Raw genomic sequence first — 26,198 nt, 5'->3', positions numbered from 1 at the left:
TCTCTTCTTCCACTTCATCCCCTATTCCACTTACACCTAGTCTATCCCAAATACTCTCTATTAAGCTTTCTTCAAAGAATTTTGTTTATTGGAATACCCAAATTGTTCCTTATCTAAAGGGCCAACGATTCTATGGCTATGTCACTGGCTCCAATCCCTGCCCCACAGATGCAACACAGGTTGAACAATGGGAAGAAAAGGATTCCCTGATTATGAGTATCCTCATATCCTCTCTCTCTGAGGAAGCCATGTCATTAGCAGTTGGACGTGAGACAAGCAAGGAGCTTTGGGACGTCCTTCATGCTGCCTATAGCAATGCCTCCACCCCCCCATGCATATTGGCCATTAATGCTGCTCTTCAATTAGTTCAAAAGCTTGAAGAATCAGTCACACAATTTCTAAGTAGGGCCAAGGCCCTGTCTGATGAACTTGGGGCTGCCGACAAGCTTCTCCCCACTGAGGACCTTAATTTGCACATCTTTCGTGCTCTACGTGCAAAATTTCAGCCCCTTGTTCCCACCATGATGGATCGCAAGGACCTTATCAACTATACAGACTTACATGACCTTCTTGTGAGCCATGAGTACCTCCTTCAGTCACGCCAAGCAATCATTGATCCTGCTGCCAACGCATCAGTCAATATCTCTCAACACAAACCGAATACCCCTACACAGCCCAAAGGCCGTGGCACTTGTGTTGGTCGTGGCCGTGGCAGGGGTCGTGGTCCAAGTGGCTTTGGGCGTTCTAATGCTTTTGCCCATAGTCCCTGTACGATTTGTGGCCGTACAAACCATCAGGCCGCTACCTGTTATTACAAAAATAAGCCTATTAGACAGCAGCCTGAGCACAATACCACACCATCTGCCTATCTTGCTACCAACACCAATTTACCAGTACCCCAAAACCCACGGCCCTACCCATCTCTACCACCACCCCAACTTTCTTATCCACTCCTCCATGGACATTACCCTCCATCCTCCACCAACTCCAGTATAGTCTCCTGGATTCCTGACACTGGGGTCGCTCACCATGCGACACCTGATCTGTAGTCTCTCTCATCATATGCACCTTATAATGGTAAGCACGGTTTGTTGGTTGGTGATGGTAATACTATTCCCATATCTCATGTTGGTCACTCTTCTATCCCGTCCCCTTCTGGTTCTTTAACTCTTTCTGATATTCTCCATGTACCATCCCTTTCTAATTCTTTACTTTCTGTTAATAAGTTTGCTACTGACAATAACGTTTTCTTTGAATTACATGCCACTCATTTTCATGTGAAGGATCCGACTTCCAATCACATTTTGCTTACGGGGCCTAGCAAAGACGGTCTCTACCACTTGCCATCTTCGCATCCACCATCCACTAATGTTGCTCAGTTCTCTTCCTATGATCACTGGCACCAACGTTTGGGTCATTTTCATGATCGTTCTCTTCATCTTATGGTTCCTGATGTCAAGATCCCTTCCTCTGCGCATTTGTGTCCTGCCTGTCAAATAGGCAAATCAAGTTGTTTGACGCTTCGTGAATCAACCCATTGTAGTAGTTCTGTTATAAATTTAATTTTTAGTGATATTTGGGGACCTTCTTCTGTTATTTCTTCTACTAGACATAAATATTTCATAATTTTTGTGGACAATTTTATCCATCATATTTGATTTTATCCCCTTAAGGCAAAATCCGATGCTTTTCCTGTGTTTAAGGAATTTCGGGCGTTAGTTGAGCGTTAATTTTCTAGTAAAATTAAAAGTGTGCAAACAGATTGGGGGGGGGGGGGGAGAGTTCCGCTCTCTTAGTCCTTATTTTGCCAATCTTGGTATTCATCACTGGGTATCCTGCCCTCATACCCATGAACAACTAGGCACCGTTGAGAGGCGTCATCGCCATATTGTTGAGACTGGGCTAGCTCTTCTGCACCATGCCTCAGTCCCTCAACTTTATTGGGATTACGCCTTTGAAACGGCAGTCTATTTAATTAATCGAATGCCCACTCCCACTCTTGGGAGCCTTTCCCCTTATCAACTTCTCTCCTCCCATCCACCTGATTATAATTTTCTAAAAGTATTCGGGTGTCTTTGTTTTCCTTTTCTTTGTCCTTATAATAATCACAAAATGGATCCACAATCCACTCTTTGTTTCTTTCTTGGGTATAGTTTTAATCACCACAGCTACCATTGCATGCATCTTGCCTCACAACGCATTTATATTGCACGACATGTACGGTTTGATGAGCATAGATTCCCATTTCTGGAATCCCACCTAAACTCCCCTCCTACATCACCCACACCCACATTGGCCTCTCTACCCCTAACTGTCATACCTGACCCACCTACTCCGCCCACTCCATCAAACCAGCCCACACCTGTGCCACCCAATCCTATACCTAAAACCGATGCTATGTTCCCTAGCCCGCTAGCCTCCCCTTCCCCCACCCCTCCATTATCTCCACCACGTCGCACATGCCTTCTAAGTGAACTATATGCCGACCCCACCACAGCCCCTCATGCCCAGTTTACACCACTTTCACCTGAACATTCCCCACTAGTTGAACCCACTTGTTACACTCAGGCTGTGAAAGATCCCAATTGGCGCCAGGCCATGTCTGGTGAGTTTGCGGCATTGCTTAAAAATGGCACATGGTCATTGGTGCCTCTCCCTACTAATGCAAATTTGGTTGGTTGTAAGTGGGTGTACAGGATAAAAAGAAAGGCTGATGGGTCAATTGAACGGTATAAGGCGAGACTAGTGGCAAAGGGGTTCCATCAATAGCCAGGCTTGGACTATGAAGAGACATTCAGCCCTATTGTCAAACCTACAACCATACGAATAGTGCTCACCTTGGCAGTCTGTAATGGATGGGGTGTTCGGCAACTTCCAAAACGCCTTCCTACACGGTGTTCTAAATGAGGAAGTTTATATGACTCAGCCTCAAGGATTTGAAGATGAAAATCGGCCAGCTCATGTATGCCGATTACACAAGTCATTATATGGTCTAAAACAGGCCCCACGGGCCTGGTTCAGCCGCCTTTCCCAGTTCTTGATCCAATCTGGTTTCAAGTCTTCCCAGACGGACCCATCATTATTTATATATACACAAGGTCCAACAACCTCCTATGTCTTGGTGTACGTCGATGATATCTTGGTAACTAGAAATCAGTCTACTCATATTGACATTTTATTACAGCAGCTTGCGTCAGAATTCTCCATCAAAGATCTTGGCAGATTGAGTTTCTTTTTGGGGATTGAGGCCTCTTATCAACCCGATGGGCTTACATTATGTCAGTCTCGATACATAGGTGATCTTCTACAACGGGCTGGCATGTCCAATTGCAAGCCGGTTCTTACCCCAATGGCCACCACTTTCACAGCATCTACTCAAGGGGGTGTTCATTTTTCTGATCCTACAAAGTACAGGTCCATTGTGAGGGCCCTATAATACATTACACTTGCACGCCCAGACGTGGCCTTCTCTGTGAATCGTGCTTGCCAATACATGCACAGTCCAATTGAGGATCATTGGACCATGGTCAAGCGTATACTACGCTATCTCAAACACACTAAAGATTATGGACTACATATATCCAGGTCTTCTTCCCTGGATCTATAGGCCTTCTCTGATGCTGATTAGGCCGGTGATGGTGATGATCGAAAGTCCATCGGCGGCTATGCTATTCAAATGGGCACAAATCTGATCTCTTGGGGTTCCAAAAAGCAGAAGACCGTGGCCCGGTCCTTGACTGAGTCCAAGTACAAGGCCCTTGCTGATGCTTGTGCTGAGCTCACTTGGCTCCAGTCCCTCTTTGGCGAACTTAGGCTGACTACATCCTTAGCACCTGTGTTGTGGTGTGATAATATCGGTGCCATGTATCTCTCGGCAAATCCGGTTTTCCACGCCCGGACCAAGCACGTGGAAATTGATTTTCATTTCGTCCGGGGCAAGGTTGCCAAATGTGATCTACATGTCTGATTTCTTTCCACTAAAGATCAGATTGTGGATATCTTGACCAAGGGTCTTGGCACGGCAAGGTTTACTATCCTTAGAGACAAGCTGAAGATTCACCCACTCAAATCTTCATCTTGAGGGGGTGTAACAGACCATAACCACCGTATCCGATTTCTTTCTTTACCGGTTCTTTCCATATCTAGCCTTGCTTGGGTGTCAAGATCTCAATCCCATGCAATCTCCTATGATATCTCTCTCAATCTTCCTTGTGTAGCTTCTTTTTTTTTTTTTTGGTAAAGGGATCTTCCTTGTATAGCTTAATGCAATATTATAATCTTTAATTATTGGAATGTATATTGTAGGTGATTGAGTTTCCAATATGTGGATTCCATCACCTATATATACACTCACCATTATTTCTTAAACAAGGATTTATATTCACATAAAATAATGAAATCTCATTCCATTAAGTCTAATGGCCTTCTCAGGGGCATTCGGGTACGTAACCGCACATCTCTAATTCACACATTTTGTTTGCTGATGATTGTTTACTTTTTTCTGAGCTGCAACTAATAGAGGTCTATCAAGTCAAGGAATGCCTAGAAGTATAATGCAGGGCAAGTAGGCAATCAATAAATTTAAAGAAATCATCATTATCCTTCAGCACCAACACCCCTCGTAGGTTGCAACGGTGGTTCTCCCGTATTTTGAAAATTCCTTATGGGAAGAGCCAAACCAAATACTTGGGTCACCCTACAAAATTTGGATTCTCAAAGACCAAGCTATTTAAGGACATAAATGATAGAGCAACCAAGCGCTTTAGTAGTTGGAAGCAACAACTTTTATCCATTGCAGGAAAGGAGACGATGCTTAAGTTGGTAGCCTTATCACTGGCAAATTATGCTTGTTCACACTTCAAATTCACAAGCTCTCACCACAACCGGTATGGAAAGCAGCATCAGATTTCTTTTGGGGAGATGGTTCAGAGAAGAGGAATATACACTGGATCTTTTGGTTACGACTGTGCCAATCAAAGGAGAGAGGTGGTTTGGGGTTTAGGGATCCAGCACTGCACAACAAGGCCCTATTGGCAAAGGTTGGATGGCGACTATGGAGGGAGCCAAACTCCATGTGGGCTAAATTTGTTAAGGCTATTTACTATCCTCACAAGGATTTTTTTGCAGGCCAACATGGGTTTTAACTCATCATGGGCTTGGAGGGGATGGAAGGGCACAAAGCACTAGAGGCGGGTCTACCATGGCACATTGGCAATGGAGAAAAGGTGCACATATGGTCTGATAGATGAGTTCCATCGTTACCTGGCTTCAATCCCAACATCTCCCTATTAATAACTGCCAATTAATTATGGTTGTTGATCTAATTGATGAAGAAAACAAATGCTGGAAACGTGATCTTATTGATCTACATTTCCATCCAGCAGATAGGGAAGCAATCCTACAAATAAAATTGGATTTATTTTCTTCAAATGATCATCAACTATGGGGAGCATGGAGAACTGGTTCTTTTTCTATGAAGAGCCCCTATCATACTTTGTGTAATCAATGGATGGAGAAAGAACAAAACCAGATTTCTGCTGTTTCACCACGGTGGAAAGATGTCCCTTCCTCAGTATGGAAGTTGATCTGGAATTGTGCTATATTACCCAAGATAAAGCATTTTTTCTGGAGGGCATGCAACAATGGCATTGCTTCCGCTTCAGCTTTGCACCACAGGAAGATGCAAATTAGTAAGCTGTGTTTGAGATATGGAGTAGGGGAGGCGAAGAATGAGCATACTTTACTAAACTGCCCAGAGTCCGAGATATGGAGTAGGGGAGGAGACGAATGAGCATCTTTTACTATACTGCCCTTACGCCAGTACTATGCGGCTCGGCTGCAATCTTCCTCAATGTATTCCTATTGATTTCAATCTCTCACAATGGATTGCAGGCTGGACATTGTATTTATCTCTGGGTAAGGTTGGCGGAAGGGAGGCCAGATACCTATGTTCCTTTGTATGTTGGCAGTTATGGTGTGCACGGAACGAGTTATTGTTTACATCAAAGAGGAGATCACATACAGAAATTATCTCAACAGCACAACGCTCACATATTGAGTATCTCATAGCCACCGCAATACCTCAACAACCCAAGAGAGATCCAACTTCCTCTCCTACTTCTTTGGTTTGGTCTCTACCAGCGCCTGACTCCTTTAAACTTAACTATGACGCGTCTTGTGACTCAACCAAGAAGCATAATGGTGTGGGATTTGTTATTCTTAACCATTTGGGTGCTTCTTTAGGTTCAGTTTCCAACCAAATCCATTTCTTGGATATTATTGTCGGGGAGGCTATGGCGATAAGAGAAGGTCTGCTTGAATCAATTTCTGAAGGCAACTACTCACTTACAGTGGAAAGTGATTACGTGATGCCTCTAAGGAAGTGCCTCTATGTATTAGATCAATTGTGGGTGACATTAGACAGCTGGTCTCCTACCTTGATGATGTGTCTTTTTGTTTTATTCCAAGGGATGCTAATACTGTTGCAGATTCCCTTGCTAGGAGGTTGTATCCTTAACGGATAAGATAGTTTGGTCGAACTCCGATCTATGTGTCTCTGTTGATTATGTTTCAGAGTCTAGGAGTGTAATCCGTTCTCATCAACAAACTTTGCTTCCACCAAAACAAAAAAAAAAAAAAAAAAAAAAAAAAGAAGAAAGATTTCAAATTGTTGAAAAAACTAATTATTTGTGAACAATGTGGACCATCCAAATAATAAAGGAAATACATAATTGGGCATTGGGTTGAGAAATGATATGGGTCACGAAATTTTATTTATTGGTGGCCTATTTTAGAAGTTTCTCTTCTATCAAACAATATTCTCAATGCTAAATTATTATATCCATGAGGTGAGAACCATTTTTTCCCCCTTATTTTTATATATATATTATCATCCAAGTTTGACTGGTTTCGTTTTAGAATCATTTCAGCACTCTTCTTCCTCTCCAGAAATAATTGATGATGATGATGATGATGATGCATGGGATAAGAGGAGGAGGTTTGTACTCTAAACTCTAGCTAGAAGAAATGAATGGATTAATAATTATATTTGTACTTTGCAACGTAGATGCTAATAATAGGGGGAGTTGGGGGGGGGGGGGTCATCTCTGCTCACACCGACCATTAATTGTGATTCTGGGAAAGAGAGGATATATATATTTTTTTTGGAGGGGTGGGGAGAGGGGGACTTAGTCATATTCATTAGATGTGTTTATCTGAATTAATTATAATTTTGTTACAATTTTAACATTGGAAATAGGGAAATGTCATCAACAACCTTTTGGAAAGCTGTAAGACAAAGTAAATTGGAAGGTGCACAATTTATTTGGATTGGAACTGGGGTTGAGGTCTTCAACGCTGGTAAGGGTGGATGGAAGTCAGCTGGAATCATAGTGGAATTGGAAGAAAATGTAATTAAGGTAGAAGAAGAAGAAGAATTGAGAGAAAATATAATTAATGTAGAAGAAGAAGAAGAGTTGGGAGAAAATATAATTAAGATAAAAGAAGAAGTAGAAGAAGAAGAAGAAGAACAACAACAACAACAACACAAGTGGAGTATGGTGACTGATGCGTGTGTGATAAGGCCTAAACCGCCAGTGATCGAAGATCCGATATTCCAATTACATGACAAGGTTGAGTTATATGACTCTCATGATCGGATTTGGTACGTGGGACAGATTTTAGAGGTGGAAATATTTGTTGCGTTTTCTAATTATTGGGTCTCCCATCCTAGAAAAGGATGGATTTACATAAAAAAGAAACAAGACATGAGGCCACATCGGGAATGGATTGATGGTGAATGGATTGACGGGCCACGTTCAGATTCATCATCGGTGGTCCATTAGGTAATTTTATATTCCCATCGTAATTTTTATAAACCCTGTATGCTTTAAAAATGATTTTGATCCCATTCTGTGAATTAGTGAGTCACATCAATCTTAATTTTATGCTGTAATTTTTTTGTTTTTTTTAATATCATATTTAGTTCTATTAAATATGAGAGAGGTCTTTGCAGCAGCAGCAGCAGGAGGAGGAAGTATTACTTAAAGAACTTAGAGTTGGAGATGAGGTTGAGGTTTATAGATTTAAGACTCGTGGGTGGCACACAGCAATCTTCTCCGAGTTTTGCCAAAACTATATTGAGTTTAAGACTTGGAATAATCATGTGCCGTTAAGAATAAGAATGCATGTGGATGCATCCAGAATAAGGCATCCACCACCGCATAATCTACAGGTGGGTGTGTTCAATTTGGGTGAATTTGTTGAGGTGCATGGAGGTCCTCGTATGGCATGGATAAAAGGAGAGATATTTGGAATTCTTTCCACACAGGAAAAGATATTTTATTCCATCCTCTATGCGGCTAATGGTTATACCGTTAAGAATAACATCGTGATTGAGTCAGAAGTGCGGCGCCGTCAGGAATATGTAAATGGCAAATGGATCCTCCTCCCATCTTCTAATTCTGGAACATCATCTTTGCCTCCACCGCCAGTAAGTACTTTTCCGGGTCTTTTTTGAAGCTAAGCTCGTTTCTGCCTTTCTTTTATAAGCGTTTTATTTTATTTTATAAAGTAGTGTTCTGCAAAACTCATTGAATCATAATTTTTTGTTTTTTAAACAAATCGATATTTAAGTTTTACAACTCCTCAATTGTGAAGCAAAATAAATACATTTTAAAGTGTTTAAAGAAATAAATGAAAGCAAGTCAATAGAGTACCCAAAAGTTAAATAAAAAAATCACCAAAATTTTTACATCCAAAATAAATTTCTGTTATGTCTTTTATGCAAAGCAAATTTTGTGGACCCATATATGTGCCTTTTTTTTTTGTTGGTTTTCTTGAAATATTATATATATATATTTTAGAGGAAAAGTAAAAGAATGATTACACGACCATTTGTCTCAAATTGAAAAATGCTCAATACTAGTTAAAAGACTTGAGAAAAACCCAGACACAAAATAAGATTGCGGTTTGATCTCTAAAGAGATTGGACAGATTTTGAATCTACTAGGAATAACCTTTCCATTCTTTGTTGGGTGATATTTTACTTAAATTCAACAACCATTTTGTATTTTGTTTTTTTTTTTTTTTTTTTCTTTTTAATGCAAATACTGCCATCTTCTACCTTCTATATGTTGTTTAATTTTTCGTAAATTGCCATCTCGACATTCTTGATCCAAATCCAAGATTCCAAGATTACAAACCTTGCTCACAACCCTAGGGTTACACACAAACATTTCAAATTTCAAACAAAGTAGGATTTTCCACATGCCAAAGACAGCTTTGAACTTTTGTAAAATGGATAAAAATATAAAACTTTAGAAAAATGTTTGAAAACAAATGGATGGTAAACATGGAATAAAAATTGATAATAAATGTGGAGGTACAAGATTAACCATATCCACATATCCAACATGGCAAAAGTAGATGTGCCATGGATGAAGGTAACCTTCCCAGGTGGGGCATGTAAAGAACTTTCATGCATTGAGTATAAAGAAGCATAGAAGTGTATCTAAAGTCAATTTTGGTTAATAGCTACTTTAAATTATGAAATTCGTTTAAGGAAAGTGTTAACTTAGTCAATTAAGAACACTTTGGACAAGCTTGCAATACAATTAATAAGGTATATATTGATAATTAAACTTTAAATTTTGGTTCGATAGAGGATGACACTAGAAAGGCAGAAAAGAAGTCTTTTTTTTGTTCTACCATAAATTCATTTCAGAAACATATAAACCCATAATTCTCAACACTTAACTTTGATTGCATTATGCAGATAAGTTCATCAAAAGAGGAGGAATTGCCTCACAATCTTTCAAAAAATATGGTGAATGAACAACATAAAACTACCTTCCCAACTGCAAAAGGTAAAGGAACTAATAATGGTTGTAAGACTGTATATATAAATGATGTTCAGTTTCTTTCTTGAACTATTTAGATTCTGATTATGCTTGAATTGTTTTCAAACAGTCAGGATATCAAATGCAAATATGCTTGTTGATAACACACCTTCTGTCAAACGTAAGAGGAATCGCACTAAAACAGACATTACTTGGTTACATTGTACAAATTTAGGCGGCCCAACCATAAAGGAGATGATTCTTCTGTGTAACTATTGTGGAACAATATACCGTGGTGGTGGGATTCATCGGATGAAGCAACATTTAGGACATCAAGAAAAGGGGGATGCAACACCTTGCCTAAAAGTTCTTGATAGTGTTAAAGCTCAAATTCAAAATGATCTTAAAAAGGGTTCAACAGGGAAGAAAGTCATGCAAGGCAATGCCTTAAAAGAGATCCAAGACAAAAACCACTCATGTGCCTCTACAAGAAGTTTTGCGAAGGTAAGAAAAGCGAAGAAAGTTAAATACTTAATATGTATTACTCAATTTCTGGCCAATGATAGGTCGATTTTGTCAAAGCTTCTTTAGATTTTCAAAGAGGGAAAAAAAAAGAAGAGATCGAGAGAAAGATTCATTATAGATGATGATTGTTCACTGATATTAGGTCGGTGCTGATATTTAATTGCTCTTAAGTTTTAAGTGATTATGTTAGTTTTTTGTCACCCATAACAGCTTCATGCTACTTGAATATTAATTAGTGTCACAATTGGTATAAATGTGACTTTCCCTAACATAACAAGACAGTTTTACCCCCTTACAGTTTATTCATTGAAAATGGAATAAGAAAGGTAAATATGTGATCTAAATATAGGCACATATCTTCCTCGATCACTCTCTCTAGCTTACATCCTGAAAGTTTGGTGACACAGCAGTGCCCTTGTAAGTTCCTTAATTAGTTCCCCCATCAACATAGACAACATTAGTAAGTTCTGGCCTTTATCGATGGTGGAAGTTAAACCTCAATAGATCAATGGTTCAGATCTGTTTGCGATGCCTTCCAAACATAGTTCATTTTAAATTTATATTAGCTTTGCAATTATGTTTAAATATTATTATCATTGTATTGTTCACTAAGATTAATGCTTTAACTGGCACAGAATGTTAGCATACAGGATGGTTCTATACAAGGACAAGGAAGAGAAGATACAAGTCTTGTTGTTAAGGAAGGAAACGTGAAGGCTGGCCTAACTGGCATTGATGTTGGACTTTCTAGACTACTTGTAGACAGCCAACTGAAACTTGTTGAAAAAGCTACTCCTCTGGGGAATATGAATTGCAATTCTATTGCTGCTAACCATGAAATGAGCAATGAGACTATGGTTGATAATATGGAAGAAGCAATTGATGCTAGTACTGTCCAAAGGGATCCAAAAGAAGAAGAGATTTCTAAAATTACTATTGATGGAAAAGAAAATAAATTTCAAAGAGATTCAGCAGAAGAGTTTATAACCAGCAAGGACAAGGCCACCACAACAACTACTATTGCAACAGTTGAGGTTGATGAGGCCTCTCCCTTTAAATTAGTCTCGCCTAAAGTTGTTAAGCAAAGGATTGAATTAAAAGAGAACAATCAAGACACTGTGGAGATAAGTTCTGATGAGTTGAAGAATGGCCAGGAAATGCAATTTGGAAATCTCTTTGTTTCTGAAGCAACCCAATATGAAAATGTACAAGGTTATATGATCCCAGTCTATCTAGCGCACATATTTGATTCGATTTGCTCTCATCATGCTGATATCTTCAAAAGTTGTCCCATAAAAAGCAAGGATACACGCAGCGAAGTGATAGTTCAAATGTGTAAGATAGTTCAACAGATTCAAGCTACCAACGATGGAAATATTTCTGAAGCCATGATCACTGAATGGGACAAGGCTTGCAAAGATCACAATTTCATAAAAATAGAGAATGAATGGCTAATGCGCTCGGTCAAGGAACTCAAAAATTGTTTTGAGGATAAAAAGACAGCCAAAATGGAGGCAATGAAATTGGAAAATATTAAGGAGAAGATTGAAAATGAGATCAGAAAGATAGACGTGGAAAGTGGTACAATTGATTCCATTCGCAAACGTTATGGGGATATCTTTAAAGAATGCGGTATGGCAATGGAGGGTACACGTCGTGTTTTGGAACAACAAATTTGTCAAGTAGTTCAACAGATTCAATCTACCAATCATGAAAACATTTCTGAAGCCATGACCGATTACTGGCACATGATTTGCTCAGATCATAATTACATGAAAATTGAGAATGAATGGCTAATGAGTCTGGTCAAGGAACTCAAAAATTGTGTTGAGGAGAAAATGGCAGCCGAAATGAAGATCTTGAGTGGGCAAACAGTGTGAAGAAGAAGATTAAAAATGAAATAAGAAAGATAGACTTGATGATGATGAAACCATTATCTTCCAAGAGGAGAAAGCTTGCTAACGAAGATGTCGATGTAAGTACAAAGAAAGAAACACATTGTGATTAGGAAGTCAAGAATTTTTCATGTCCTATTCATTGAGTGCTATCTGCTAAATGATCAGTATAGTTTAGGATATATACTTCATCATAGTTAAGTTAAATGAAATTGACAAAAAAAATTATATAAAAATAAAGTTTTTAGTGTGAAGTTAAACATATGGTTCTTTTTGGGTCCTTCAAAGCTTTGCAAAATGTATTTTTGAGGAAAATATTAAAAGAAAATTTAGATTAATTACCTACTAGCTTATTGCAACTTACTATCTTCTTTTACAGGTCATATTGAAAGAGTGTATGTTAGATGAACAGCTTGAAGCCCAACACACTCACCTAGATAGCATTAGTGTCCAGGTATAAATGCTAGCCTCCTTTAAAGATAGAAGAGTAGGAAACTTAAACTAAGTCCTAAACATTTTTCTTTTTGACCAATTTGGAAACCTCAAATGCATTAATTATCCCCCCAGCCAAAGAAAAACAATTAAGTGCCAAATTTTGGGTTTCTTTAGTCATTTTATTCTATTGCTATTGGCAAGGAAGGAGTACTTCATTAATTACATTAAAAAAAATACCATTTTATGCAATCCGGCTGAAATACACATGCATGTTGTATTATAGATACATGTATAAATAAATGTATATATATGAATCATATATAGACCAAAAGTTACATTAGAGTTTCAGTAAAAAAAATTACTGAAACAGCAAGGTTTCATTTTTTGAGTGTTGGAATGAAATTTATTACTTTGGTTTTAGTGATAAGGATCTGTAGGTCAAGTTTTAGAGTTTAATTTGAGATTGCTGTGGAGAACCTCATGAGTTGAGCTGGGCATTTTTTCTACATCTGAGACCTTGATGAGTAGTTGATATTTAGATACTTCTTTTTTGATTAGACACTTTGCCAAAGTTAATAGTAACTCGTGGGTAAAAAACTTGGCAGGAAGTGGAAAATCTTGTAGCAGTAATAGACGTGGAAAGTAGTGAAAGCAAACAAGACTTCAACACAAGAGAAAATGATAGGTAACAGAAATGTACAATTTAACAAACTCTTTGGCAGAAGGCTTTACTTTTTCATTTTCTTTTTGTGGGAATCCTGGCCTCATATAAGTTGTAAATTTCCCGTCACATACATTTTTCCCATATTATAATAGAATTTTTTTGTTTTATCAATGATTATTCCTTTTTGTTTTTGTATCCATTATTGAGATTGCATAATCATCCATTATGCTTTTAATATATATATAAGTAAGAATGCACATGTGACCATATGTGGATTCTAAGTAGAGATATTAGAGAGTGGAACTAATGAAATCAGAATTTATTCAATAATATATGCACTTGTATACCTTTGTTACGTTGTAAACGGTGATACAGAGATAGATAGAGATATATAGATAGATATAGTTTTATATATACTTTTTCTCACATTTTTTTTTCAATTTTGAAACCATGAATTTTAAGTAAAACAAACATAAAATTGAGCATTTTTAAATTTAAATAATAATAAATATTATTAATTAAAAATAATTATTAATACTCAGGATACCCAAGATTAAGAAATTATAAAAAGGAATGACCTATAGATTAAGAATAGAAAATTAAAATTTTAGGTAAGAATGAAGGATAAAAGTGGTGATTGAAAGATTTGTTTTAAATAATAATAAATATTATGAATACTAATATTAATTAAAAATAGTAATTAATACTAAGGGTACCTAAGATTATGAAATTATAAGAAAAAATGACATAAAGATTAAGATTTGAATAATAGAATTTTAGATAAGAATGAAGGGTAGAATAGGTAACTAAAAGATTTGCCACTAATTAAAAACAATAATTAATAATAAGGGTACCTAAGATTATGAAATTATAAAAAGGAATGACCTATAAATTAAGAATAGAAAATTAGAATTTTAGATAAGAATGAAGGATAAAAAAGATAATTGAAAGATTTGTTTTAAATAATAATAAATATTATTAATATTAATATTAATTAAAAACAGTAATTAATACTAAAGGTACCTAAGATTTTGAAATTATAAGAAAGAATGACATAAAGATTAAGATTTGAATAATGAAATTTTAGATAAGAATGAAGGGTAGAATAGGTAACTAAAAGATTTGCCACAACGTGCTTTTATATAATAGTATGATATATTGTTTTGGCATTATATATATGGTAACATTTGGTTCATTAAAAGTTTTTCTGACTATATGATATAATTGTCCTTCATAGAGAATCTGTTGTAAAGATAGGATCATTTCATGCAACTCAAAAGGAACTTTGTACCTTGAAAGATCCAAATTGGATTGGGAGTCCAGTAAGGTCACTATACTAAAGTATTCTGTACGTGAAAAAGTTCTCCTGACTATTATATATACTAACTACCTATTGATCTTTTGGACGTTTTGGACTTCATGTAGGTTGTTAATGTCTTCGGGCAAATGCTAATCCTCAAACAAATAAAAATATCTGGATCTATATCACGGCACTACTTTCCCACACACTTTGGGGTAAATTTTTATTTTTAGGATCTACAATACTGAACCAAGTGATTAAAGTTAGTTAATTAAAGTTAGTTGTATGTATTAATTTTCACAATGGTTGTGGTAGGAAAAGATTGCTAAAGGAGGGACAATAAAAGATCTAGAACCTTACTATTCAAGGGAGAAGCTAGGCTACAACTTGACTGATTGCAAATTGGTAACTATTTCAAAAGTACTTGCCCAAAGTTTGTATCTTCTATGGTTAAGCTTTTACCCGTTTACGTATCTTATGCTATAGCTTGGCATTGAGTACATCTTAGAGTTCGTGTAATTAATGACTAAAGTAATAAACTTTGACTAATTATAATAATTTGTGTGCAGCTTTTCATCCCCATATGGTTGGATCAACACTGGTTTTTATACGTGATAAATTTAAAGGATCAAATATTACATATTCTGGATTCCCTTCAAAAAGAAAACACTTATTATCAAAATTTGACGGACAAATTAGTGGTTTGTTTCTTATTTGTAATTAATTTTCTCATGTGTCATTTAAGATATTATTTTAATTTCCTGGATGGCTTATTATGTGAATGATTTGTACAAGGTTACATGTGAGAGTATATTAACCTCACTAAATGAGGGGAGGAGATTTCCCATTTCAAAATGGAGTCCAGTTTGGCCTCCACTTCCATTACAAGCAAACTGGTATGTTTTTCAATTTTGGATTTAGCTAAAATATTCTCTTATTGTTTCATTACACATCGACAACCTTGACACATTTTTTCATAGTAACGATTGCGGTGTCTTCATGTTGAAGTTTATGGAATGTTGGGATGAGGTATTGAGTGAAAGTTTCTCGCAGGTATGGATATGATTGCAACATCTTTATTTCTGTAGTTTTATATTAATTGAATTTGATTAACTTTTTTATTTATTTATTTATTTTTTCAAAATGTAGGATGACATTCTATTCTTCCGAAAGAAGATCCAAGAAGACTTGATGCTATTCTCAAGAAACAACACTTAAAAAGGGAACTTCAACAAAGTATGCTATTTTGGTTTTTATCAATAGATATTATCTAGATATTTTAAAATCAATAGGTAGTGTATCATTAATTTTTTTTAATATGTATTATCTTTTGATATTTATTAATTTTACCTAGGTATTAACCAAATGTGCGAGTACTCGAAAAACACTTGCAGCTCAGTAATTGTAAGTTGGAAATCAATACTCATTTCCCAAAACAAAATTGTATTGAAGTGATTCTCAGGTTCTAAAATTCCCAGTCATCTATTTTGAACTAGGTTGCAATAAAAATTGGTTTGATTTGACCAATCTTGTTTCAAATGCTCTGATTTGAGTGATCAGCTTGACTCATTATGAAAATTTTATTAATTTCGTATGAAAATGGTGGTTTCAACTAAAAAATTGATGGGAGTACCACTATTTTGAAATAATTTTCCTTTAATGGAGAAAAGCTAGTTTTAATTTTTTTTCAAAAAATTATTATTTAACGTAAAAAAAATTAAAATTACGATTTCTTGAGAAGTCATCTTCCAGATACCTTGATATATCAATCAAGAAAGCCGATTTTGATCAGTCATAATAGAAAATTAATACATTTCAAAAGTAGTTGCCTTTGTTGATTAAAATGTGATGCTTGGATTGGCATTTCATTGAGGGTTAATGTAGGGACATTTGATAAACTTTGCAAGTTTTGTATTTTGGTTCCAATGACTATGAAATTGGTACCATTTGAAATGTATTGAAATTTCAATGTATTGGAATAAATCTCATGTTAAAGTTCTCAAGAAAATTTGAAAATCTAGTTTTTTTCACTAAATCAGTAAAATTGACCGTTGATCTTTTGATCAAGGAAGTTGATCTTGTTCAAACCACATCTAATAGATAAATTTGAGAGCTTACAAATTAGAGATCAGACTGCAGATTTTACTGAAAGATTCTTATTCTTAAGATTATTATTTGGAGCCATGCAAAGTTGCAAACCCATTATCCGCACTTATGCATCCACACAGATCATCGTCTAAAGGTTGAAATTAGGGATGTAAACGGATCGAATTTGGTCGGATAGTGGCATTATCATATTTGTATCTGATTATATTCGGACGGATTCGGATAATTGATAGTGATTTTTTGAATATAGGTTCTCCTAAATGGATACGAATACGGATTGAATACGATTTTTTGACTATCCATTGATATATTTACTATTTTTATGATGAGGGTTAGGGTTGAGACTTGAGAGTTCAGTGACTACCCTTTCTTCTACTCTTCTTAGCCTTTTATTCTTTTACGTTTTTTACTTTTGATTTTTTAATAGATATGTAATTCCATGTATCACATTGCATAAAACAATATATATATATAAGCCAATAGCAAATCTTAAAAAAAGAATCTCATTATCTTAACTGATAAATTTATAAAAATAAGATAATAAAATCCAATAAGGTAACTTAAAAGGATAGACAAACGCAGAGTTATATTGCAAATATTTTATTACCGTCAGACTGCTAAATGAATCGAATAATAATCGATCGGATAGGGGGATTATCATATTCGTATCCGATTAGTTTCAGGCGGATTCGGATTCTCCTAAACGGATACGAATGCAAACCAAATACAGATTTACAAATATCCATTTACATTCCTAGTTGAAAGCCAATTCTGTACACTATGAAAATAGTTGACGTTTTAAGGACAAGTTTTTTTTTTTACCATAACTTAGTGTTAATGATTCTCTTGATTATTATAATGGAAGAAAGTTCTCAGTAGGGGAGTATACTAGTCATGCCTAGACACGAGGCGAAATGACCACCTGATCCCTATGAAAGGCAGAAATCCCGCACCCTTGATGCCAACGCACTCATTGGCCCCTGCATATGCACAGTGGCCACGCTCCCCACCGACAACACGGATCCTATTATAATATGGTCTAATTGTTTGATGGTTGGATTTTTTTTTTTCTAGACACTTATATTTTTCAAAAAAAAAAAAAAAAAAAAAAAAAAAAAAACCTTTGAAATTAAATATGACCTATTTTTATCAAATTCTGGTTATCTTCCATTAAAATCTCAAGATACGTAGTGAGTCCTATAGGGGTTTGTGAACCCTATGCTGGGTGCCATTCCCGTGCGGTGGAAGAAGAGTCTATTTTATTTTTCTCAAGAGTTTTAAAGATTTATTTTGTCACTTAACCAATAATCAAGGTTTTTCTTTTTTGGAAATATGGAGATATTATATTAGTAAATGAACAAATACATGAATTTACAATCTAAAAAACTCTTCCCTTTGGCATCATCCAATATTAGAACCGAGAGAGCCTTCGGGAGACTATCGATACACAGACACATCTTTGAAAGTTCTTGATCAACTCATAAATACCACCAATCAAACCGATAGCGCACCATGGAATTTGGAAGCAACCTATAATCATTCACATAGCCACCAAGGTGATGCAGCATCGAATATGGCCGATCGGGTGGACCACGAACGCAACCACCCCAAAGAGCTTAGGCGTTTCACACGGGCGCGCCAACCATCCCAACGCCTTCACCACGTCACCTAGGTACCACATCATTCCTTGGAGCACAAGATATTGGGGCCTAGCACATCTTTAGATTTTAGAATATATTTCAAAATATTTATCTTCCTATTTATTAGTTTCTATATGTTTGTAGGATTATTGGCTTTCCTATTTACTTGTTTCCTTATGTACTTAGGATCCTCTGAGATATGCAACTTGGGTTTCAAGTTTTAGTAGTTTAGGAAGGTTTCCTATTATTTCTAGATTTTATTTTCTACTCTTACCAATATTTGTAATCAAATCTTGGGCTATAAATCCCCAACCATGGAATGAAATTGATATAGAATTTTGAAGAGAAATATTGTGCAGCCTTTGCTCCAATCGATCCTATTGTGATCACCCCTCCTTGGCCTTGAAGAGCCACCCATCGGCAGCCTTGAAGAGCAGCTCGCTCCTATTGGGAGAGGAATTAATGGATGGAGAGAGAGGCCTAATGGGGTAACGTGGCTGGTGTGAAGAATGAGAAGGAAAGGAAGGTGGAATGGTGAATGTGAGGGTGGTAAGGTGGAGGTGAAGCCGTGGCCCTTCTAGGCCGTGGTGGTGGTGGCTCTCTTCAAGGAGCGGAGGGGGTGGCACTCTTCCAGGCGCGGGCTACTCTTCAAGGCTGCCGATGGGTGGCTCTTCAAGGCCAAGGAGGGGTGATCACAATAGGATCGATTGGAGCAAAGGCTGCACAATATTTCTCTTCAGAAGTCTATATCAATTTCATTCCATGGTTGGGGATTTATAGCCGAAGAATTGATTACAAATATTGGTAAGAGTAGAAAATAAAATCTAGAATAATAGGAAACCTTCCTAAACTACTAAAACTTGCAACCTAAGTTGCATATCTCAAAGGATCCTAAGCACATAAGGAAACTAGTAAATAGGAAAGCCAATAATCCTACATACATATAGAAACTAAAAAATAGGAAGGCAAATATTCTGAAATATATTCGAAAATCTAAAGATGTGTTAGGCCCCAATATCTTGTGCTCCAAGGAATGATGTGGTGCCTAGGTGACGTGGCGAAGGCGTTGGGACGGTTGACGCGCCCATGTGGAACGCCTAAGCTCTTTGGGGTGGTTGTGTTTGTGGTCCACCCGATCGGCCATATCCGATGCTGCATCATTCCCTCCCGATTTAGAAGAGTTCGTCCGCGAACTCTTGTTTCAATCAATGGTGTTTGTCGTCCTCCCGGATCAAACGAAAACAATTCGAAATGTATCTCGGTGTGGTTGATTGTACAAAAGCACTTGCACATCTCAGGTACAAACAAAATTGGAACACAAATGTGATTCCATTTTCTCACATCAAATTTGTCGAACAAGACTTCCTTTGACGATGAAATCAAACTTGGTCTATTTCCATTGTTGATGACTTGAAGAAATTGGCATTCAAATGGCAATGTCATCAACTTAAAAAATGGGTCAACATACGCACTAATAGTGCTAATGCGTCGGATCACTTGACTGTGCATTTCTAGGCAATATGAGTTGAATGTGGCTACCTCGTCATGATACGGGTAGAAATCTTGTTGTGCTTTCGAAACAAAATCTGGTTCAAGAATTTCGAAACCACCGTATTCATCGATGTACTCATCCTGGTACTCATCGAAAATTGGGGGTTTACTAAAATCAATCTGAACAATGATTCGTTCTTCTACAACATCATCCATTGTCGTATGAACTTCACTTGTATTGATGTCCTCCACGGGACTTGTACGACCTCCATGGCATGGTGCCATGAGAACAATCTTCTCTTCGTTTCGGCTCTGATACCAAATAATGGGGATCTCCTCAAGAGAGATCGAGAATCGCTCAATGGAAGAGGGATTGGGTCGGCGGACTTTTAACACATGTGGTGATAACGGGACGGGGGGTTTATATTTTATGTGGGTTTAATATTTTAGGAGGAGAGGGTAACGTGAGAGAGAGAGAGAGAGAGAGAGAGAGAGAGAGAGAGAGAGAGGGTAACGTGGAGAGAGGGATTATGGATGGAAAGAGGTTAATGGAGGGGGTAACGTGGAGGGAGAGAGAGATGGAAGATAAATAATGGCAGAGAGATTAATGGATGGAGAGAGAGGCCTACTGGGGTAACTTGGCTGGTGTGAAGAATGAGAAGGAAAGGAAGGTGGAATGGTGAATGTGAGGGTAGCATGGTGGAGGTGAAGCCGCGGCTCTTCTAGGCCGTGGTGGTGGTGGCTCTCTTCAAGCAGCGGAGGGGGTGGCGCTCTTCCAGGCGTGGACTGCTCTTCAAGGCTACCGATGGGTGGCTCTTCAAGGCCAAGGAGGGGTGATCACAATAGGATCGATTGGAGCTAAGGTGGCATAATATTTCTCTTCAAAATTTTATATCAATTTCATTCCATGGTTGGGGATTTATAGCCGAAGAATTGATTACAAATATTGGTAAGAGTAGAAAATAAAATCTAGAAATAATAGGAAACCTTCCTAAACTACTAAAACTTGCAACCCAAGTTGCATATCTCAAAGGATCCTAAGCACATAAGGAAACTAGTAAATAGGAAAGCCAATAATCCTACATACATATAGAAACTAATAAATAGGAAGGTGAATATTCTGAAATATGTTCTAAAATCTAAAGATGTGCTAGGCCCCAATATCTTGTGCTCCAAGGAATGATGTGGTGCCTAGGTGACGTGACGAAGGCGTTGGGACGGTTGGTGTGCCCGTATGAAACGCCTAAGCTCTTTGGGGTGGTTGCGTTTGTGATCCACCCGATCGGCCATATCCGATGCTGCATCACAAGGAGTCTGACTGGACCTGAACTTGAAGAACGATTAGGGATCTAGTTATGTACTAGGTTGCCCTGACCCCGACTCCTGTCTCGGTCTCTCAGTATTGCAGTAATGGCATCTTCCTCCAAAATGTCATTGCTTGATGGAAATGAGTCTTGCAATACTGCGAAGCATTTCCCACTACTGGCCACTAATGCAGAAGAGTCATGGCAACCGGTGTTATCATCAATAGATTGAGCCATGGCACAAATTGTAATCGTTATAGCCGGAGGTCCATCTCTCCTCTAGGCTCCATTCCGTTCAGCACGTGCCTGGTTAGATGAGCCATTTTAGCTATGTGATATTATAGTTATTATGGCAATGTTGGGTCCAGTAGATGGGGCCAACCTAAGTTTTGTAACAACGTTGTGTGTGGAGTGGTTAACAAATGGTGCATGAATTTTCTCAACTGGTCCCTTACCATTTCCCACGTTCGATGTTACTGGTGTAGGATATTCAAAGTGCACTTGAGCCACGACGTCATGAACCAAGAACGTGGAACTTCCATCTCTGTTGGTGGTTAATTATGGTGTGCCGTGAATTGAGGGGAGGTGATTACCAGTTAGAACCGTAGTTTCGGGATGTGGTGAAGCTTCGAACTCTGTCGACATTAGTCGTTTCCATTTAGCATGGCGTCTGCTCGGCGCTTGCCATTGACACTCTTCCATCGTTATGGCTTGACTTTGTCTAGTGGGTGTGAGTGTTTGCTAAGCAGCACCAACAGGGCAAGACCGTTCACCATGGACAAACACTTTGCAGGTGTTGCAAATAGGTGGAGCCCATTCATGTTCCACATTTTGTTCCATTACAAATCCATCATCCAGAACAATGGGAATGCTCGAAGGAAGCCCATCCTCCGCCTTGATTAGAACATAGAAATGAGTGAACGATAACTGCTCCCTGTGCGAAGTTCTCTGATCTGCACAAATAGGCTTTCCGAACACACTTGCGATTCTGCCTAAACTTTGGGTCACCCATAAAAGGAAGTTGAAGACATATAACCTAACCCACAGTGGCAATTGAATCTTTCAACCATGGTCGTAGCAACAACGGTTGTGTAACCAAATGGTACGTCATGGTGGTGGTGGTGGGACTACATGGTAAAAGAAGATGATGATTTGGGGAAGATGAGGGTATTTTGGTTTTTTCAAATTTTACCAAATAAGTCAGGGCAATTAGGTCTTTTTAAATTTTATAAAAGATAGAAGAAAGGGTAGTTTGATCATTTTTTTAACTTTTTGAACTTAAATCGCATTAGGAGGGTAAAGTAGGGGTGGTATGTGGACTTAGCGGAAACTTAGGGGGGTCCGAGAAATATTGGGTGCCTTACAGGGGTAGGTGTATTTTACCCTTAAAAAAATATGTGAATTCAACCTTTCATGACCACCGTGTCTATGGGAAGGGTCTTAGCTACGGATTTTACTCTTCTCCATTTCCCAATCTATTATTTCTTGTTATTTCCCCTCTGAGAATGTGACACGTGTCACTTTTTAATCCAATGGTCATGAAAGATCCAACTTTAACCCAACCACAACCTTAACCTAACCCACCTAACCCATTCTCTCTACTCTCTCACAATGCTGTAAACCATCTCTCCGACATCTCCGACGATTCTCTGACGGCTCTCCATCCCTGTGACAATTCTTCGGCTCAAAGAAGAGAACTCCTTTGTTAGAAATCCAATCAGCTCCCGAGTTCAGGTGAATTAAGGACACTGACTCGATTCTCCACTGATTATAGCCCTTAGCATCACCAAGCATCAACAACCGAGTGAGATTTAAAGCTCTGAAATCACATCTGGCCATCACAGTTTCATGGTTCTTCAAGGGGTTGAATCTCATAGCAGAGGAAGACTTATGCAACAAGCACCTGGGGTTTGAGTCGCCCTAAGGTGGGGAATCTTAACCCTAAAGCTTGAGGAACAAATATTGGTGAGGGAGGGGATGGAACTAGAATATTTGGGGCTGTTACTACCGTCCAAAACAGAGCATGGAAAGAGGAAACAGAAGAAGCAGCAGAAAAATAAGAGCAGAAGAAAAATAAATCATTAGAGGGAAGAGATGCACGCAAGGTTCATGACTGCCATCGTCTTGACCCAAATAAATTTCATTCATTCCAAAAACCCATTTCCATCGTGGGATACATTCCAAACCCTAACCGCAACTTAATCAATTAGGTTCCAGGAAAAGTTTCTAATGGATTCCAGATCTTCGGTTTGGGTGGATTTCTGAACTGGATCTTCTATCCCTTCTCCTATCTTTTCTACTTTCCAAGTGAGAACTTTCACTTTTCATCCCTGCGATATCTTGTTTGCCGGAAAATTTTTAACTTCTATTTTGTGCTTTATTTCAACTTCAATAATAGCATAGATCTTTGAGAAAATTGTTAAAGGTTCGGGTTAAAGGTTCTGTTACTAATTCAATTTCAAGTTTCCTGTTTCAAGTACAACTCTTCAAAATCTCAGTTTTCTGGTTTGATCTTTTCAATTTGATTTCTTTGATTGATTCTGGTTTCAGTTTGTTGCATCATAGATGATTAAAACATTAATTTGATTCTGTTTAAACCTATCAAATTCTGGAATCACACACAGAAGTTTTTTTGTTTGTAGATGTATGGTACGACAAGCTGATAGATAGAAACTTCACCATGGACGCCTCGTTGCTCAATCTAGAGCACAGGGCTCCACTCGAGTTCTGCTCTTCATTGAACCATGCCCTCTTTGAATGTCAAAATTTTCTTAGGCAATCTCAATCGGATCCTCTTGGTCAGGTGCTCACCCATGTAAACGAAATTTTTGTGTTGGGAGAGGGGTTTTTTTTTATGAAAAAATGTTGGTAGAGGTTGACGATGAAGAAGTAGGTGCTGATGTGAACCCGCATCTGATCAGAGGAAGAAAGCCTCAATCGGTAGAGTTTAACGATGAAAGTGTCGGCGAGATGGAGCGCCATCAAAGAATCGTCGGAGAGATGGTTTGCGGTGTTGTGAGAGAGGAGAGAGAATGGGTTAGGTTAAGGTTGGGGTTGGGTTAAAGTTGAATCTTTCATGACCATTGGATTAAAAAGTGATACGTGTCACATTCTCAAAGGGGAAATAACAAGAAATAATAGAGGAGTAAAATCCCCTAAGCTACTCCATCCATGTTCACTTTAACTACGAGGAAGAAACTAGCTTAGGAGTCTTCCAGGCGCGCCCGCTACAACAAGAAGCCAACTGTCACCTCTCATGAGATCCAAACCGCCATACGACTTGTTATTGCCGGTGAATTGTTCTCCCCTTTTTCGCATTTTCAATTTCAATACAAAAAACAGTTGCGATCGCTCAATTTTTTTGTGTACCTGGAGCTCAAGAGAAACTTGCAGTAGCAAATTGATGGGTAACTCATAGATTTTAAAGTGGATAGGATCCAGAGACCCACAACAAATTGCTCTTCTTTTAATTCGTTCCATAGATTATGGTTACCAATGCATATTCTAAACAAAACTGAAACTTTGAATAAACCCAGCAATCCATAAAAATGAAGTGGCAGGTTTTACTTAAAAAACAAAATGGCAATTCATAGCTTTCAATGGCAGTAGAAGTCCATAAGGACATTGAGATTAGAGACTGCTTTTGTTTCTATTAGAATAGGTAAAATGATTTTCCCATACTTTCCAAAAGCTTTTTTTATTTTTTTTATTTTTAATTTTTTGGTGCAAATCCTTCAAGGGGAAATTTATTAAGCTTTACTGGGTAAAAAATTGAACTGCAATGGATATGAGATGGAAAAAAAGACTCCCAAACCCCTGGAAAGGATAAATCAAAGCTCGTTTCGCAATAGGAATGCAAAAATACTGAAATCAATTTACAAAAGAAGACGAAACTAAAATTGCTCAAGGGGAAAGAAAAAGGAATCAAAGAGTACAATGTTTCAAATTGTTAAAAAGATCTCTCTTCACATCAACAAACACATTCCAGACTGTTATTTTCAAAAGAAGACGAAACTAAAATTGCTCCAGGGGAAAGAAAAAGGAATCAAAGAGTACAATGTTTCAAATTGTACAAACACATTCCAGACTGTTATTTTAGGGGTTAAATATGCTTGCACCTCTTAATTCATTCAAAAATTCCACATGCACCCCCTGATAATTCCACGCACACTCTTGTTTTTCAAATTAATCCATATTTAAGTCCATGCCGTTAATATAAAATGTTAAATGTTAAAAATTTTGTTTATTGATCAAACTATCCTTTCTTCTAACCATCATTATAATTTAAAAAGACATGTTTGCCCTTCCCTATTTGTTATAGGAGGATTCTCTCAGATCCGATGATTGTAACCTATTTTTGCTCGAGCAGCAAGATTGCTGGCAGAATAGAGAGGGAAAAGAAGAGTAGGCAGGGGGGCTCAATAGCTTCAAATATGGAGTGTTCCTGATGCTGAAATCTCTGGCGGAACGGAGACGGAGGCAATAAGGTATGTTCGCCTAATCTCTTGGGCAGCTGAACCAAGTAATCTTTAGATGAATCAGCCATATTGAAACTCCATCGTCCTTAGCCCTTGCCATCTCAGATAAACCCCAAAAACACCCTAAGCCGCCATTTCCCTTCCCTTCCTTCTGTTTCTGTCGAGCTCGGGAATCGAGCTAGGTAAAATTGCAGAAAATTAATGAATAATGCCTCAATTCGGTATGTCGCGAGGTACCAGTTTAGATTGTGCTTCAGTGATCAACCATTCTCACCATCGTCGATCCTTCAATTTCAAGCATAAGATCTCTGTCAGAATGTAGATTGTGTTTTATCAAATTATTTTTTTTTAAATAGAAGCATGTTAATCTGCGTATTTAGCCCTAGCGATGGTATAATTGTACATTACATTTTTCAATTTCAGATCCGTTAGTAGGGCTGTAAACTAATCGGATTTGGCTCGAATAGTGCAATATCTGCATCCACATCCACATCCGATTAGCTATTGGACAGATTCAGATA

At 37.8% G+C, this 26,198-nt stretch overlaps 3 long non-coding RNA genes across 3 annotated transcripts in view; 2 read left to right on the top strand and 1 right to left on the bottom strand.

Annotated features, from left to right (window-relative positions):
- The window catches only part of LOC122639526, a 24,302-nt gene extending 6,275 nt beyond the window's left edge, over positions 1–18,027 (top strand). Inside the window, exons 2-3 of the long non-coding RNA XR_006329526.1 lie at positions 15,548–15,558; positions 18,016–18,027. This is a non-coding gene — a long non-coding RNA (uncharacterized LOC122639526). The remainder of the gene's footprint in view (positions 1–15,547; positions 15,559–18,015) is intronic.
- LOC122639525 lies at positions 14,641–15,051 on the top strand. Its single transcript, XR_006329525.1, has 3 exons — positions 14,641–14,680; positions 14,784–14,873; positions 14,974–15,051. It is a non-coding gene; the product is annotated as an uncharacterized LOC122639525 (long non-coding RNA).
- On the bottom strand, positions 15,187–26,198 carry LOC122639527. Its single transcript, XR_006329527.1, has 3 exons — positions 26,188–26,198; positions 17,515–17,518; positions 15,187–15,327 (listed from the first exon to the last, which is right to left on the bottom strand). It is a non-coding gene; the product is annotated as an uncharacterized LOC122639527 (long non-coding RNA).

This window comes from Telopea speciosissima, chromosome 9 (genome assembly GCF_018873765.1).
Source record: "Telopea speciosissima isolate NSW1024214 ecotype Mountain lineage chromosome 9, Tspe_v1, whole genome shotgun sequence".
Lineage (NCBI taxonomy): Eukaryota > Viridiplantae > Streptophyta > Magnoliopsida > Proteales > Proteaceae > Telopea > Telopea speciosissima.
The sequence above is the reverse complement of the archived record's forward strand: the minus strand, read 5'-3'. Positions and strand labels throughout refer to the sequence as shown.